This window comes from Lissotriton vulgaris, chromosome 1_1, assembly GCF_964263255.1.
Source record: "Lissotriton vulgaris chromosome 1_1, aLisVul1.2, whole genome shotgun sequence".
Lineage (NCBI taxonomy): Eukaryota > Metazoa > Chordata > Amphibia > Caudata > Salamandridae > Lissotriton > Lissotriton vulgaris.
The window spans coordinates 213,611,133-213,627,368 of NC_141685.1; positions in this window are offsets into that span (position 1 = coordinate 213,611,133).

Here is a 16,236-nt window from a genome sequence, read left to right on the forward strand (position 1 = left end):
AAACAAGTATTACAACAGAAGTATATGTAAACACCCAATCACACTGACAAGAAGCGTGCGTGGAGCACGGGACAGGGGTGGGTTTTTATAAGGGGAAAATCAGCACATATCTTAGGATATGTGTGCTAGGGGTAAGTGGAACCATGACAGTACTCCCTCCTCAAGATCCCCCCAAGAACAGTTGAAATGGGTTTTGGTTTCTCAGGATGTCTTAAATGGAAGAGTCGGATTAATCTAGGAGAGTTATTTAGATGGCCCAAAGGTTCCCATGACCTTTCCTCAGGGCCATAACCTTTCCAATCTATGAGGTAAAACAGTTTTCCTCGAACTCTTTTGGAATCTAAGACAGTTTTAACCTCAAATTCAGGGTGATCATCAATCATGATGGGGGGCGCAGAATTAGAGATACGGGTCTGGGGATGAAATGGTTTAACCAGAGAGACATGGAAAACTGGGTGTATCAAGTACTTGTGAGGGAGACTCAGCCTTACACAAACCGGGTTAATTACCTTCTCAATAGGAAAGGGACCAATAAACCTCGGATTGAATTTCCGGTTTCCCCTAAGTTTCAAATTTTTCGTACTCAGCCATACTTTATCACCTACTTTATATTGAGGTTGTTCAGATCGATGTCTGTCCTTGATCTCTTTCTGGGACTCTTTCGCCTTTGCCAAGTTGAATTTAGCCTCTTCTTGGATGGAAAATACTTTGGATACATAGTCAGAAATTGCGGGTACAGAATCATAGTTAGTAGAACTTTCAGGAATACATTTGGGATGGAATCCAAAATTACAAAAGAACGGAGACATTTTGACAGATGAATGTTCGGAGTTATTATAAGCGAATTCTAAGGGGCTTAAAAGGTCAGACCATTCTTCAAGTACATTGGGCAACATACATCGGAGATATTGTTCGATTGTTTGATTAGTTCGTTCAGTTAAACCATCAGTTTGGGGATGGTAACTAGAAGACAAACGAACGTCCATTTGTAACAAAGTATCCAGCTTTTGCCAAACCTTAGAAATAAACTGGGAGCCCCTGTCCGAAATGACCACTGACGGAATACCGTGTAATCTAATCACATGTGACATAATTAGATGAGCAAGCTCTAAAGCTGTGGGAAGTTTCTTTAAAGGAATGAAATGGGCCATTCTCGTGAACTGATCCACTACTGTTAAAATTGTGTTAAATCCCTTCTTGGTTTCAGGTAGTTCTACTATGAAGTCTAGCGATATTGTATGCCAGGGTTGAGGTGGGATAGGCAGAGGCATTAACAAACCGCTAGGAGCTTGATGAGAAGTCTTATGTTGAATGCAAACACTGCAAGTTTCTACAAATAACTGAATGTCCTTGAACATCAAAGGCCACCAAAAGGTTCGTTTTATGAGTTCCGTAGTTTTCAAAATGCTAGGATGAGCAGATAACATAGTATCGTGGTGAAGCTGGATTATGGATCTTTGAATCTTTTCAGTAGGAACGAAAATCAAACCATGTACCATCATCAAATCATTCTTCTCCTGAAGGTAAGGATGATCTTTTTTCAACATCTCAACATCCTTATCTTTCAAGGCCTCCTTGATGTCATTAATAATGTTACTCGTGGATAAACTTCCCTGAAAACAAGAAGTAGGGATTACAGGATGGACAATTTCAGGTTGTTCACGGGCTTTCTCACCTATTCTAGACAAAGCGTCCGCTTTCAAGTTCTCTTTTCCAGGACGATAAGTTATCACAAAAGTGTAGTCATTGAAGAACATAGACCAACGTAACTGTCTAGCAGTCAGAGCTTTTACAGATCTTAGAGCTTGAAGATTTCGGTGATCTGTATAAATAGTTACGGGATGACGAGCCCCTAACAGGTAGTGGCGCCATTCTTCAAAAACCGCCTTAATTGCCAATAATTCCTTGTCGGCTATGGCATAATTCTGTTCTGCCTCTGACAACTTCCTAGAAAAGTAAGCTATAGGGTGCATTTGGCCTGTATCTGGATTTCGTTGTGAAAGAATTCCTCCCAATGCATATTGGGATGCATCTGCTTCTACAATGAACGGTTGATTGGGGTCTGGATGACACAAGATTGGGGCCATGGTAAACCTCTTTTTCAAATTTTGAAAGGCTTCTTCAGCGTCAGAGTTCCACAAGAATTTCACTCCTTTTCTCAGTAACTTGGTTATGGGTGTAATTATTTGAGAAAAGTTCTGAATGAATCTACGGTAAAAGTTTGCAAAGCCTAGGAAGCTTTGAATCTGTTTCACAGAAGTGGGACTGGGCCAAGTTGTTACTGCTTCTACCTTTTTAGGATCCATTTCGATACCTTCGGGACTAATTATGTAACCCAGAAAGTCCACTTTAGAGGCATGAAACAGACTTTTTTCCAATTTAACATAAAGAGAATTGGAGAGTAGTTTTTGAAGAATGGCGCGGACCTGTTGTACATGTTCTTCCACGGTATCAGAGTAGATGAGAATATCATCTATATAAACCACGCAACAGATGTCAATAAATTCATGCAACACTTCGTTTATAAAAAACTGGAAGGCGGCAGGAGCGTTACACAGTCCAAAAGGCATGACTTGATATTCAAAGAGACCAAACTTAGTGCGGAAGGCCGTCTTCCATTCGTCTCCTTTTCTTACCCTGACTAAATGGTAAGCTCCTCGCAAGTCCAGTTTTGTATAAATCTTAGCCTTCTTAATTTGGTCCAAAAGTGTTGGAATCAATGGTAAGGGGTACCTGTTCTTTATGGTGACGTTGTTTAATGCCCTATAATCTATGCACGTGCGCAATTCCCTTCCCTTCTTTGGAATGAAAAAAAGAGCTGAAGATACTGGAGATTTGGAGTGCCTAATGAAGCCGTTTGCAAGATACTCGTCAAGGTATGCCCTCAGATGAGTGTTCTCTGCTTCTGTAAGAGCATAAATGCGACTGCAGGGCAAGGTTGCTCCAGGCATGAGATCAATTCTACAGTCGAAATCTCTATGTGGAGGTAGAGTATTGGCTTTTTTTTGTCAAACACATCAGATAAATCGTTATAAACCGATGGGACCCCTTCCAAAAGCAGGACATTGGGTGATTCAATTCCGAAATCAAAACCTTGAACTAAGTCTTTAGATCTATTGATTAGAAAGCACTGCTCTGTACAAAAGGATGACTTAAAGGTAATCAACCTGGTTTCCCAATCTATGATTGGGTTATGTTTTATTAACCAAGGTATCCCCAAAATCATTTTAAATTGAGGGGCATCAATTATGTCAAATTGTATTCTTTCTCGATGTATGGGAGAACAATCCATCTCTAAAGGTTCGGTTTGTCTGTTTACCAACCCTGAAGTCAACTCTTTACCATCAACTGCTCTGACGGTTTCTGGATGATCTTTAAACACGGACTGAAAGCCTAACTGTAAGAAAAATTGGGAATCAATAAAATTACCTGTAGCCCCGGAATCTATTATGGCTTCCACCTTTCTTGTGTGGGATTCAGGGAGCAGATCTCGGAGTTCTACTAGGATAGACAAGTGTCTAAAACCTGCAGGAGGAAGAGTTGAGGCCAAACTAGAAAGACCACCCGATAAACTGACCTCTCCCTTTACCGAGTGTACTAGTTTTCCGACTTTTCCTGTGTGATGGCCAAATCTGAAGTTTTGGTTTTAAACTTGTTAGGTCGTGTAGGGCATTCTTTTACGAAGTGTCCTGTCTTTCCGCAATATAAACACTGGTTTAAACGTCGCCTTTTATCCTTCTCCTCCTTAGTTAAAGGACCACGGATCGAACCAATTTGCATGGGTTCAACAGAGTCAGACTTTGGACCTGATTCTCGATTTGAGGTTGACTTTTCCTTAAAGAAAACTACCTTATGCTCAGTTTTCCCTCTTTCTCCTTTTCTCTCAGAAATACGATGATTACGTTTTACCACTAAATCTATGAACTCACTTATGTCATCTGGAGGTTCAAGAATCTGAGTTATCATGTCCTTTAATTCCTCTCTTAGACCTCTGTAAAAGATGGAAATTCTTTTGTCGTATGGCCAATCAGCCTCTAAAACCAGACGGTTAAAGGTGGATATGTAATGTATCAGATCCGAAGATCCTTACTTTAAACTTAAAAGCTCATTGTCTGCAGACTGAACGAAAAGATATTTTGCAAACATCTTCTTTAAGGCCCTCTCGAAATCCTTAAAATTATACAAGATTCGATCGTCATTTCCCACTAAAGGTACTGACCAAAGAGCTGCATCTCCACCCATATAGGATAACATAAAAGCTACTCTAGAAGAATCGTCTGGGAAGGCTGTAGTCTTAGCTATAAAATGTAGATGACATTGCTGTAAAAATACAGAAAACTTGTTACAATCCCCATAAAATCTTTCTGGTGGGGCTAATGGGGTGGGGAACGGAGTTACCACTTGGATCTGAGTTTTGGTATCAGCACTGGATAGAGAACTCTGGAAGGTGGTTGGTTTTTGCTGAATTGAGTCCTGAAGAGAGGATAAATCCCTACGTAAGGCTGCATTATCCTGCCTAATAGCTTCTAAAACTGCTGCTAAATCCTGCATGTTAACTTGATCCATTGCGTCCGGGCGAAATTATCTACGTGGGCTTTGCCTTCTGTCAAAGCTAACCACGTCGTCCCTTAACTTGTCTTGACTGAAGTTCTCTTGGAAGACGTGGATGATTTCGCAGGGACGCAAGGGACCAACTTCCCAAATCACTAACTAAAACTCACTGACTTAAAAATGCACAGCAAGGTTTAAACTAGAAATTAGGGAGGAGGGCCGGTACTGGGCGTTGAAGAGAAGACTTTGGTTCTTGCTGTCGACCTGCGAAGCAACAAGCACCAAGACTTTAGTATTCCGTTTTAGGGTTCAATATTCCTAAACCTTCCTAACCTCCTATCTATTAGAGCTCTTAAAATCAAGTTATGCTTTTCAGAGGTCCCCCTACCTGCAATCAGCAAGTTGTAGGCCTTCGCCCAGTATGTCTTTGTAGGGATGTAGGGTAGGTATGATGAAGTCGTCAGATGTCCTCTAGGATAGTTGGTTAACTGGTGTGATGTCAGCTTGCTCGTCTGGAAGTTTACACAAAAGAAAGGAAGGATTAATTTACTGTTTTTAAGAGGCCCTTTGCATTCCTTCTATCTCTTCCTAAGACTTACTTGGCATTAACCTTTGCTTCTTGGTCTCGGGTTTCTAGTTCTGTTTTTTGTGCTATAAAAGAAGCATAAAACAAAGACACACCAAATCCTACGTATCTTTCTTCTTTCACACCTTTAAGAATAAAATCTAAAAGTTCCTTGTAAATCTCTTCACAAAATCAACACTCATAATGAACAGGAAAATAGTTCTCAAAATATTAATAGGCATAAAATGTCCCAAGTCTCTTTCCTTGCGAAGGCTTTCACAAAGTAATCGTTCCAAAAATTCTCTTGACCTTTCTTGCGAAGGGCGCCTTAAATCAAGCAAAAGTACTTAGCTTTCAAACTTAGTTGTTGAGGTTTCAAACTCCAGGACATAAGAAGCAGCGCCGTGGAGTCCTGCCAGGATAGAATTCTCCTTCAGGTGAGTTCCTCCATCAGACGCGACCTTCTCCGAGGGAAATCCGAAGGCAAAGCGCCTTCCAGAAGGCTGGGTGCGGTTTAAATACTGGACCGCACCCAGCCGCTCCCAGTCACGCTCAGTGAACGTGCGCGGGGACGCTGCATGCAGTTCCAGCTCTAGCGCGCACCGAAAGGTAGCGTGTAGGGATGCGAGGAGAGATTTGTGAGACCTTCGCGGGGGCATTGTCTCACACGGAGCTGTAAGCGAAGGCCACAATGCAAATACACAGCGCTCCCAAACCTCCACAAACACACAAGGAAATACAATAGTTCACCAGCAAAAAAGGGCACCAGTAAAGGCATGGTCAGCAAAACCCTAAGAAGGTGATAAACAAGTATTACAACAGAAGTATATGTAAACACCCAATCACACTGACAAGAAGCGTGCGTGGAGCACGGGACAGGGGTGGGTTTTTATAAGGGGAAAATCAGCACATATCTTAGGATATGTGTGCTAGGGGTAAGTGGAACCATGACATATACGTACTGACAAGTGGTTGGAGACACATTGGTGGCAGCAGGTGAGCGGTGTGAGCTGGATGCACAGGTTCGGCTCTCTCTCTCCCCCTCTCTACATCTCTCTCTCTCTCCCACTCTCTTGTTCTCTCTCTCTCTCCCCCTCTCTTCTTCTCCCTCGCTCCCCCTCTCTTCTCTTCTCTCTCTCTCTCCCCCTCTCTTCTTATCTCTCTCTCTCTCTCTCTCTCTCTCTCTCTCTCTTCTTCTCTCTCTCTCTCTCTCTCTCTCACTCCCTCCTTCTCTTCTTCTCTCTCCCCTCTCTTCTTCTCTCTCTCTCTCTTCTTCTGTCTCTCTCTCTCCCTCTCTCCCTCTCTTCTTCTCTCCTTCGCTCTCCCTCTGTCCTTTAATGTTTGCAGGACACTCCTTCTCATCATGTTTTTTTGTCTTGCAGACTGTGACCTACGGAATGTATCGAGGGGAGCCGCCATGTGTCTTAATTTCATTTCTGTGTTATTTCAATAAAGTTTAATTGTTTGCTTCCATAGTGAATGTGTGATAGTTATTTCACATGCATGTCACCAGTTGTGATTGTGCGCCATCAGGCGGATTATTTGTTACATGTTTAGGTGTAGCTATTCTGGCATGTCTTTGGCTGGGGAGGGTCCGGGGGGGGGGGGTCCTCGGTATGGTTGCGGTGGGTTTTGTGGCCCTCTTGGGTGTCCGGTGGGCATAATCCTTTGCTTCATGGCATCTGTTGGCTGTCCAATGTCGCCCTGGGCTGGGCTCCCTCTTGTGGTGCAGGCTGCCGACTGACTTTACAACAGGCCAGAGCAGGTGTAAAATTCCTGCTGCTAACGCGCCCTATTGTGTGTTTTGTAATCTTATCGCCGATCTGGCCGGCCGTTGTGAATGTGGAGGTGTGGTGTTGTCACAGCTTTTTGCACGGGAACGCCTACTCCGCATCTCATTAGTGATGGTTGCGGGGGTCCTCTGTGGCGATGTTTTTTGTGGCTGCTATCGCTTGACAATTGGTGCTGTGGGCTGTTAGCACCGGCTTGCGAATGGGGAGGTAAATTAATCCTAACATTGGTTGCGATGAAGTGCAGTTAATGCGGTGATAGCTCCTTGTGAATATGCCCCTAAGATGATTGTTTGTAATTGTGAACACCCAAATATTCACGCAGATTACTATGCATCCACTCAGATGGTGAACCTCAGAAATGAAGCAAGGAATAAGTCATAAGGGAAGATGGTATATCTTAGAATAGTAAAATGTTGCGTGATATCCCATTCCATCCAACAATATCATTGCAACTCCAATGTGAGCAAAAAAATTTGAACTAAAGGATCTTTAACAGAAGAAAAAGGAAAGTTAAGGTTGTAAACGTGGCGATCTTAGTCGCACATGTAAGTGCCCCAAACTACCCAAAGTTAAGTCCTACTCCCACCTCGAAGGTTCCATATGTAAATAGTACTAGTCACCTGGAAGGAAATCCAAAATTATTGCCAAGTATAAATGTCCTATGTAAGCAAAAATATGTTTTTATCATATGATAACCAATTCCTGCAGATCATCTGTGCATTTCAAAGTTTCCTAAATGGACCTTGAGATCGTACAAAGCTACTTTATCCAACTTCAAGTTTTCAAAATTATCTATAATAAAATATTAAATTTGCACCATCATTACTTAACTTTTCCTCCCACATTATCTCTACCTTTTAGTACGACCAATGGTAGGATTTTGTTCGAATGTGGTTCCTATTATTAGCCTCCGATCTATGTCCGTTCCTTATGATAAACCTCTCATGCCGAAAATCAAGATTATCATTCATTACCTAAAGCGTATATCAGAGTGAGAACATCGATAATAAGGAATAACCGTATTGACTCAGATGTATTTAACACCCATGACTCCTAGCTGTATCATTATTCACATTACAGCCTACAAATATATCCAAAACCATTGTGCAAATTACACAATTTTCATAAATAAACATGCATTTGTAATAACGTCCCTGTAAGAGAGTAGGGTCTGCTTCCTATGGTGACCACCACTTTTTGCTGTGATTCTCTGGTTTTTCGACTTTAGTGTGTCTGTGGGCCTGCTAATCAGACCCACAGCCCAGCTGTTCTATCTCTAAATTGATACCATGTACTTTAGGTACATACCAGATTGGATACTGGGTCACCTTTTTGAGCGCCTGCATAGTGGACCATAGGTACCCAGGGCATAGGTGCTTCCAAGGCCTACCAGGGGCTGCAGCATGTATTATGCCACCCCTGGCTGGCCATCTAAACTGACACCAGAGGCTGATCACTCAGCTTGGGTAAGATGGTGTAATCACCCCTTACATCGATATAGTATATTTATATCTACCTTATATATAGACGCATAGTAACCTATAAGTCACTCCTATGGCAGGCCTTAACAATCCTAGAGGCAGAGTGCTTGGTTTTATGTGAGAGGGTGCCCTAGCATGAGCTGAGCCCCTCTGAAGCTTTCAGAACCATCTCCTTATAGCTGTTCTATGATATAGCCATACCATATACTCTTAAGTGCATTATAATCCTCGCGGTTAATGCTAACTTTGGTTTGGCTTGTGTAAGGTGTCAAACACTTTGGAATACTACCCCCCGCCAGTTCTGGCGGTGGGGGTAGCATTCCACCCTTTTAGGGGGAGAAGACATGTAGTTACTGCTTTACCTGGTTAAAGTTAAACAGAGCCTCAGCATCACAAGATGGATGCTGCTGCCACAGACACGAGTCTGACCTCCTGCTGCTGGAAGAAACTCCGGCAAGGGAGGCCTGAACAATAGGTTTCCTGTCAGGGGAGGTGCTAGCACCTCCCCAGACAGCCTGTAGTGTATTGGGGCAGAGTGAGTTGAATGGAAAGATGCTTTTCCAGACACTGCCTGGGGCACACAAGGTGCTCCATGCATAGCTCGGCTCAAACCAGTTGCTGGGGCACTCCAGCCCGGCTCTGGCACAGAACTGGACAAAGGGAAAGGTATGTAACCACTTCCAGACTTCTCCAACTCCGATCCACATCCACAGCAAAGCTGAGACCCGTGGTGGACACGAGAGACGTGGGACCAGACACCCTGGACTACTTGAATTTTGCTAACTACTCGACTCCCGAGGTACCCCGCAGTTGTGCATTGGGGTATGAGAAGCCCCAGACCCGAGCGCCATTTGCACCAAAGCTTAGCCCTCCACACTCCACGAGTGCCGCATGGGGCCTGCCCCTGCATTTTAGCTTGATGCATCTTCCCAGTTGCTAGCTGGCTTGCTAGTTAGCCCTCTGAAGACTTCTTTTTGAATTTCCACCACTGGTCTGGCTGCTCCAGGTTTGCTCCAGCTTCCCTGCAAAGGAGAAGCTCCCCAGACCTTGCTGGTCTGACATGAAGCCAATCTTCACTTCCTGCGTGGGTTGCGGTTGCCAAGGCTTGTTGGGTCCAATCCGGATACCGATACCGCAGTCAACTAGATCCTTCGTGGAACAGCTCGAATTAAGCTCCTGGTTGTCGTCTACGCCTCCTGGTCCTCGTGGCTGCAGAGACAAGCTTCGTATCTTCACCTGAAATCACTCAACATCGCCTGGTTCCTTCCTGGTTCCTTCCTGGTCACTGGATAGTGACCCAGACTCTGTCCCCTCTGCTTTTAGGTTCTTCACTTCATCGATCCACCCTTCAATCCACCCGGACACTCTTCCACTGGCTGCCTGCAGCACTTCTTTTGCAGATCTCCATTGAAAGCATCGACGAAACCCGACACAAAAAGACACCTATGCACCCGGCTTCCCTGAGTGAGGTAACTCCAGTACTTCGGTACTCATGTGGTTATTGACTCTTCAAGTGTCCTAGTTAAAAGGGGTTTCACCGTAGTCCACCTGAAAGTGTCCTTAATCAGTAACTTTGTAACTTCTTCGTTCTCCATTCTAATTCAATGGTAACTTACGACTGTGTTTAGACACTGCACGCGTCTCTCGTGGGTCTCCTACTTCCTAACCTTTGGTTGTCTAGTGTAGCTGCAGCGATTCCCTAGGCCCTAGGCCTACTCCCTATTCCTGAAGTCGTTCTTATTCCACTCATTTAGTATATGGTTTGTGAGGCCCCGAGGGCAAAACTGTATTTGTGCAACTTATCGTATGCTAATTGAGTAACTTGTGATGTACTTCGATCTCTGACCTCATAAAGAAGTCAGAGGGGTTGTGTTAGAAATAAATACATATATATTTGATATATACCTTGTGTGGTGTCCTTTCATTTGGTATTCAAGTGATTATAATTGGTAAAACAAACTGCTTCACATGCTCTTTGGAGTTTAGACTAAGACTGCTGGTCCATGCTACCACTAGGATAGCTTGTCTATAAGGTTGACTTTACAACCACCATCAATAAGGGTCGCTATAGACTGGTGCAAGGTGCCCACTAGAATAGTGGACATCATATGCCAGGCTAACTTCTCATTGTCCCTCCGGGTGCGTTCCTACTAGCCGCAGTATGTAAGAAGAAATACAGCAAGGGGGCATATTATCATGGGCAGTATTTCCGCTTTAGCCACACTATGTCCCACTAAGCGGCGATATTATTATCGCCTTATTATCAAGGCGACGCTAACATGCATTATTGCATGTTAGCAGCCGAAATACAGGGCGTTAAAATTATCGTCACTTTAGCTGCAGGAAACTGACGCTAAAGCGGTGATAATGAGCTTGATAATTTGAGCTTGATAATATGCCCTGTGAATTCCCATAGAAGCCCAGGTTCACACCAGAACCTGGGCTTCTATGGGAATTCACAAGGGTGTATTATCAAACCCATTATTGCCGCTTTAGCGGCAGTTTTCTGCCGCTGAAGCAGCAATAATGTTATCACCAGCCTTGATGATATGGCCCTATTAACGCTAGGCATCTCAGCGATAAACATCGCTAATGAGATGCAAAGTAGGCGGTGCCATTGAGAAACACCATGATTAAAATCGCTAACACGGCTACCTCCTATTATTATTCCGGCCAGAAATCCGCACTGCATTAAAAAAAGTCGCGCTAACCGCGATTATCGCTGGTTCCTAACGCCTGATAGAAACCTGATTTAGCCATATTTCCAATGGGAGATGGATTGTCAGGCTGAGACCATCTTGGCTTATTACCAAGGATTTCACTATCGCAGGAATTTCATTGCTGGATTTTCAGCGATAATCAGGCATTTCGCCGGCGTTAAGAAAAGGAGAGCTAAGCACGATTTGCGATATTTTTCGCAAAACATTGCTAATATGCCCAAAGATATGTTGCAATCGCATTAATCGCACACCAATCTGAAATCTACTTGTAAATCAAGCAATTCTCGCAGGTTAACAAAACCTCCACAAATATCGTCACATCTTTAATCCGTTCCTTCCTAATCGTCACAGTCAGTTCGCACAGACACAGCCGTTATATTGTAACTTCGTAGGTCACACCTCACTCCATATTCCCTCTCTCAGTCTACAAATGCATATGTCCTGTCTGTTTCAACATTCACCAGTGCAGAAAGTGTTGCAGCTCGTAGTTAGTGCTAAACTAAGGGGCAGATTTACAAGCCCCTTGCACCACTTTTGCGTCACTTTTCCCATGTTAAAAGTGACGCAAAAGTGGTGCAAGGGGCTTGTAAATCTGCCCCTAACATCTTAACCTCTTTCACTGTTACTCGATTCCATACTTAACCATAACCCGTATTACACATAAACTATCTCTCAGCATACAATAAACATAAAAGCAGACCCAGGAAAATCAATCTAATGGCCTCTGAAGAAGGGATAGGATAGCCGAAAGGAATTGGGCACTCAATACATCGCTGCAAAAGTGAATTTATTTGTTGATTTTCTTGAGTCTGTTTTTATGTTTATTTGACAAAGCACATATGTAAAATGTGTTGGAATACATACTCAACGTGACTTGTAAACATGAACAGTCACCATGATTTATAAAAAAAAATAGAATTGATAAAACTTTTGTGACACAAGATTATTTCGTGCAAAAATCTTTGAGGCATTCATGAGCTGTGCAGCCAGATTACAAGTGACCAGTGGCACTTGCAGTAAGGTATATTTTCTCCAGGGGTAGGCAGCCCACTAACATGACTAGCACGTTAAACCCATACATATCGAGATAAGAAGTTTCAAACCATATTTTCTCAGCTACATATGGGTGTGCGCAATACACGGATAGTCAAACCATTGAGAAGCTGCCACACAGCAGGAACACGGGGTATATTGTACCACCACTGGCAACCTTTGGTGACCTGTGTTTCCAAGTTCGACAACATGACAACTTACCCACTCGCCTAAGGTCCCAGGAATTGTTCAGCTATTGTTGTAGGATTAACCAGGCACTAAATAATTCCATAAACCAGGAATAAACTATCGTAATTGGACTATTGAACACTTTTCCTGTCATTCCCATCACAATTATAGGGGGATATTCTCAAGGAAGTGTGATAATTACTGCAAAATTAGCTTAATGCAACTCTTCACATCAGTTTGTACTAATTCACACTCCGCGTACCTAATCACGTAATGTAGCAGTTAAATCAACAACATCCCTAGATGGTTTGAAAAAGAAATTTTACATGCTAAAAAGCATATATATCCACAAAAGTGAACTTTTTGAATGAAAATATTAGGCAATGAAAGAGGTGATGATTTTGGGGTCCTTCCTAACCTAGGGGCAGGACCAAGCATATGCCTTGAACACAAAGAGCATAAACAAAAAGCACATCTTTTTGAACTTCGGTGGTGGTCCCATACTCTTAGGACCACCCCAAGCACAGGTATTGGCAAAAAACAATCCCAACCAAAGGCCCTGCAAAGCATTATGGGACAAGATTAGCAGTGGGCAGTGAATATTATAGTATCCAATATCAAAATAATTCTACAAAGAGCTGCAGTTCAACTAGTTGTTACTAGATGCCCCTCATGAGTCAAATGCAAAGTCATTGAAACTATTCTTGCATCAAGCTGCAGTTCCACCAGTTGTTACTAGATGTCCCTCACGAGTCGAATGCAAAACCTTCATGAAAGGGTTTCAATGCTTTTGCATTTGACTCGTGAGGGTCGGGGAAGGCCAAGGAGAAGAGAAAGAGGAAGACGGGCTGCAGTCCGCAGGAAAACCAGATCAGCGTCACAGAGGTGACAGAACACTACCATCAACTGAACGTCTATTTGACAAACGTGAATGCAGTCGGAGTGTCGAGGAGGTCAATGGAGGAGGCCAAGAGGCGCTGGCATGATGTGGAAAGCCAAACCAAGCACAAACCCACTGCCAACAGGAAGGCAGCAATGTTGACAGGAGGGGGGAGTACTGCGCCACAGGAGGAGCAGGAGGAAATGGAGGCCACAGTCATCAGTATGGAGATGGTGCAAGGAGTTGGGTGTACGGACAAAGCTCAATAGGACCTGACACAACATCAACAGGGTGAGTAACGACCAGGGACTGGGGGGACAAGGGGAGATGGGCACAATGGCACACATGCACAACAATGTGTAGCACACTGCACAACCCCAGTGACCCAGGATCATGTCCCTGATCCCCGTGGCACACTGCAGCACATGCACATAGCAATACCAGCACATCCAACGACAATGTGGTACAAAGTGCAGTACTGACACTGCAGAACAGAGGACACACCTGGGTCCGCTCATGCGCAGAAACAGACCAATCACATCTAACATAGCAGGAAACTGTGAGATGGAAATGTACGTGTACAACCTCACATCCGTCATGTAGTCTAAATGTCCACCGCCCGCATTAAATATTCAGCACCTCCCAAACAGTCACAATGTACATTGTCATACAGTCTGCATGTAAACAAGAACAATGCACCAACATACATGTCAACACAATACCAACATGCATCTCCCCTTCATATTGCAGAGGGACAAAAAACACCTCCAGCAGAGCAGACCAAACATCTCATCAGTGATGCTGGAGAGGACCACCACACCTTCGACACCGTCACCCTTCAACAGCTCATGGACCTCTTAGGCAACCCACCCGAGGAGCAGGGCAGCCAATCTACATAGAGGAGACCCCAGCCCCTGCACAGACCACACAGCAGGAAGCGACCGCCACCACAGCTGGCTTCCAACACTTCACCTAGGTACACATCGCATTCCAATGCCAGGTGTTAGAATGCCAAAAAGAGGTGGCAGAACAGCTAGGGAGGGGTTAGAGCTCATGGAAGCCGAACTAGATCACATACGTAGATGTCTAAGTCCCATCAGGGACCACTTACACCCCACAAAGGAGACCCACACTGTGACAGAGACACATGGATTTGCACATTTGCTGTACTGAACCACGCCCAGAGCCCCGCAATTATCATTCACACACCCATGGTAGGCCTCCGTGCGACGGCCCAGTCCACTCCTCTTACATATTGAGTGGGTAACGACAAAGCTACCTGTCCAAGGTCTTACCCGCTGCCAGCGGTGACATGGTTGCGTCCGCTGTACACAGCACAATGTAATGTTGTAGGGCCCGGGGCGCACATGCATACATTATGACCACACGCAGATTGTTTGTGGAACTGGCTACGGGCACATGCACCCGGCCTCTTTTTATTTGCAGGGTCACATGTACAGTGATGCCTGTGCTGAATGTGTGTGGGGTGAGTGTAAGCCAGCCCACTTGAGTGGTTGGTGCTGGCAACAACTTGAACAGTGAACACTATTAAAATTAAAACAGAAAACACCAGCATTACAGAGACAACTGCGGAGCATCATGTTGGTAGCCGGAGCAAGTACAGAGGTCACCCAATATGCAAACAGAAGTGTCCGTGAGCTGCAGTGCACTGAGGTTGGGGCACTAGAGCTGAGCGCGCTCATGTGAAGAAATTGTCTAGGATTGTGTCCCTTTGGGATATTCCTGATGCAGCTGCAGTGGGGTGTGTTACACCTGCATCATCTTCCTCATCATCGTCCCATTTCTCCCACCCTGCCTGAGGTGACATTTTTGCGTGAGCTCTCCACAGCACACAACTCAATCAAAAATGATCCATGAGTTGTGGTTCACTGAGTTAGTGGCACCTGGAATGCTGAGCAGGGTATCAGGTAGATGATGGCATTCACGACAGCAACTTCGTTTGTCTGCCAGTATGACTTTTTCAACTCTGGCAGTAGGGGTTTGGAGGTGGTCCTGGCTGTGGTGGCATTTGATTTGTGGGCTGGTCAGGACTTGATTTGATGTGTGAGCCCTGGTGGACCGCAGTTGAGGCCAGAGGCAGCGGAGCATGCAGGGCCACAGACACATGGAGTTGATGACCCCAAGGCCATTGTCCCAGAGGCCATCCAATATCTCATCAGACAGGGACCCTGACTTGAGCTGCACAGAGTTAGTGGCCCAGGATGCACTGCGGCTGGCACAGACACACCGCAACGGGACAGTGACTTGCGTTGCACTGAGGTAGGGCCGCGCAAACTGAGCGGGTCCTCATCGATGTCGAAGGTGAATGTGGCGAAGGGTTGCGGGGGACAATGGAATGTGTCCTCCAGGGCATGATACAGAGGGCAGAAGCCATCCGGAAGCGCCAAATGGAGGAGTGGAATGCTACAGCCTCCAAGTCGGTATCAGCTACATGAGGATGAAGACAAACCCCAGTCCATAGATTCAGACGCCACCAAAGTTCAACCAGAGAGTGTCCATGAATGTTGGGAAACAGACTTAGTGGCATTGGGGCAGAGAGGGGATGCAGTCTGCGATGAGGCCGGTACAATGATATGAACTCTGCCATTGCTTAATCAAGACTCAGTCCCAAATGTGTGACCTACTCGACCACAGTGTAGGCCGGAGGCAGCGGTCAGCAGTTGCCCACAGCCACGTGTCATTGGCTCGCGATGCACAGAGTTAGTGACAACAGAGCAGTTGTTGGTAGTGTTTGATCACCTCCATAACGATAATCCTTTTTTCCTCCTGACTGAAATGCGTCTTCCTCTTACACCTCTCCTTGGGTACAATGATATGAACTCTGCCATGAAGAAATCAAGACTCAGTTCCAAATGTGTGACCTACTCCAGCGCAGTGTGGCCCGAGGGCAGTAGTCTGCGAGGGCCCACACACACGTGTGGTTGGAATGCTGGTTGGTGGCACCAAATCGAAGGGAGTACAGTGTTATAAACTCTGCCATAAAAAATTTACTCTTGTAGAAAAA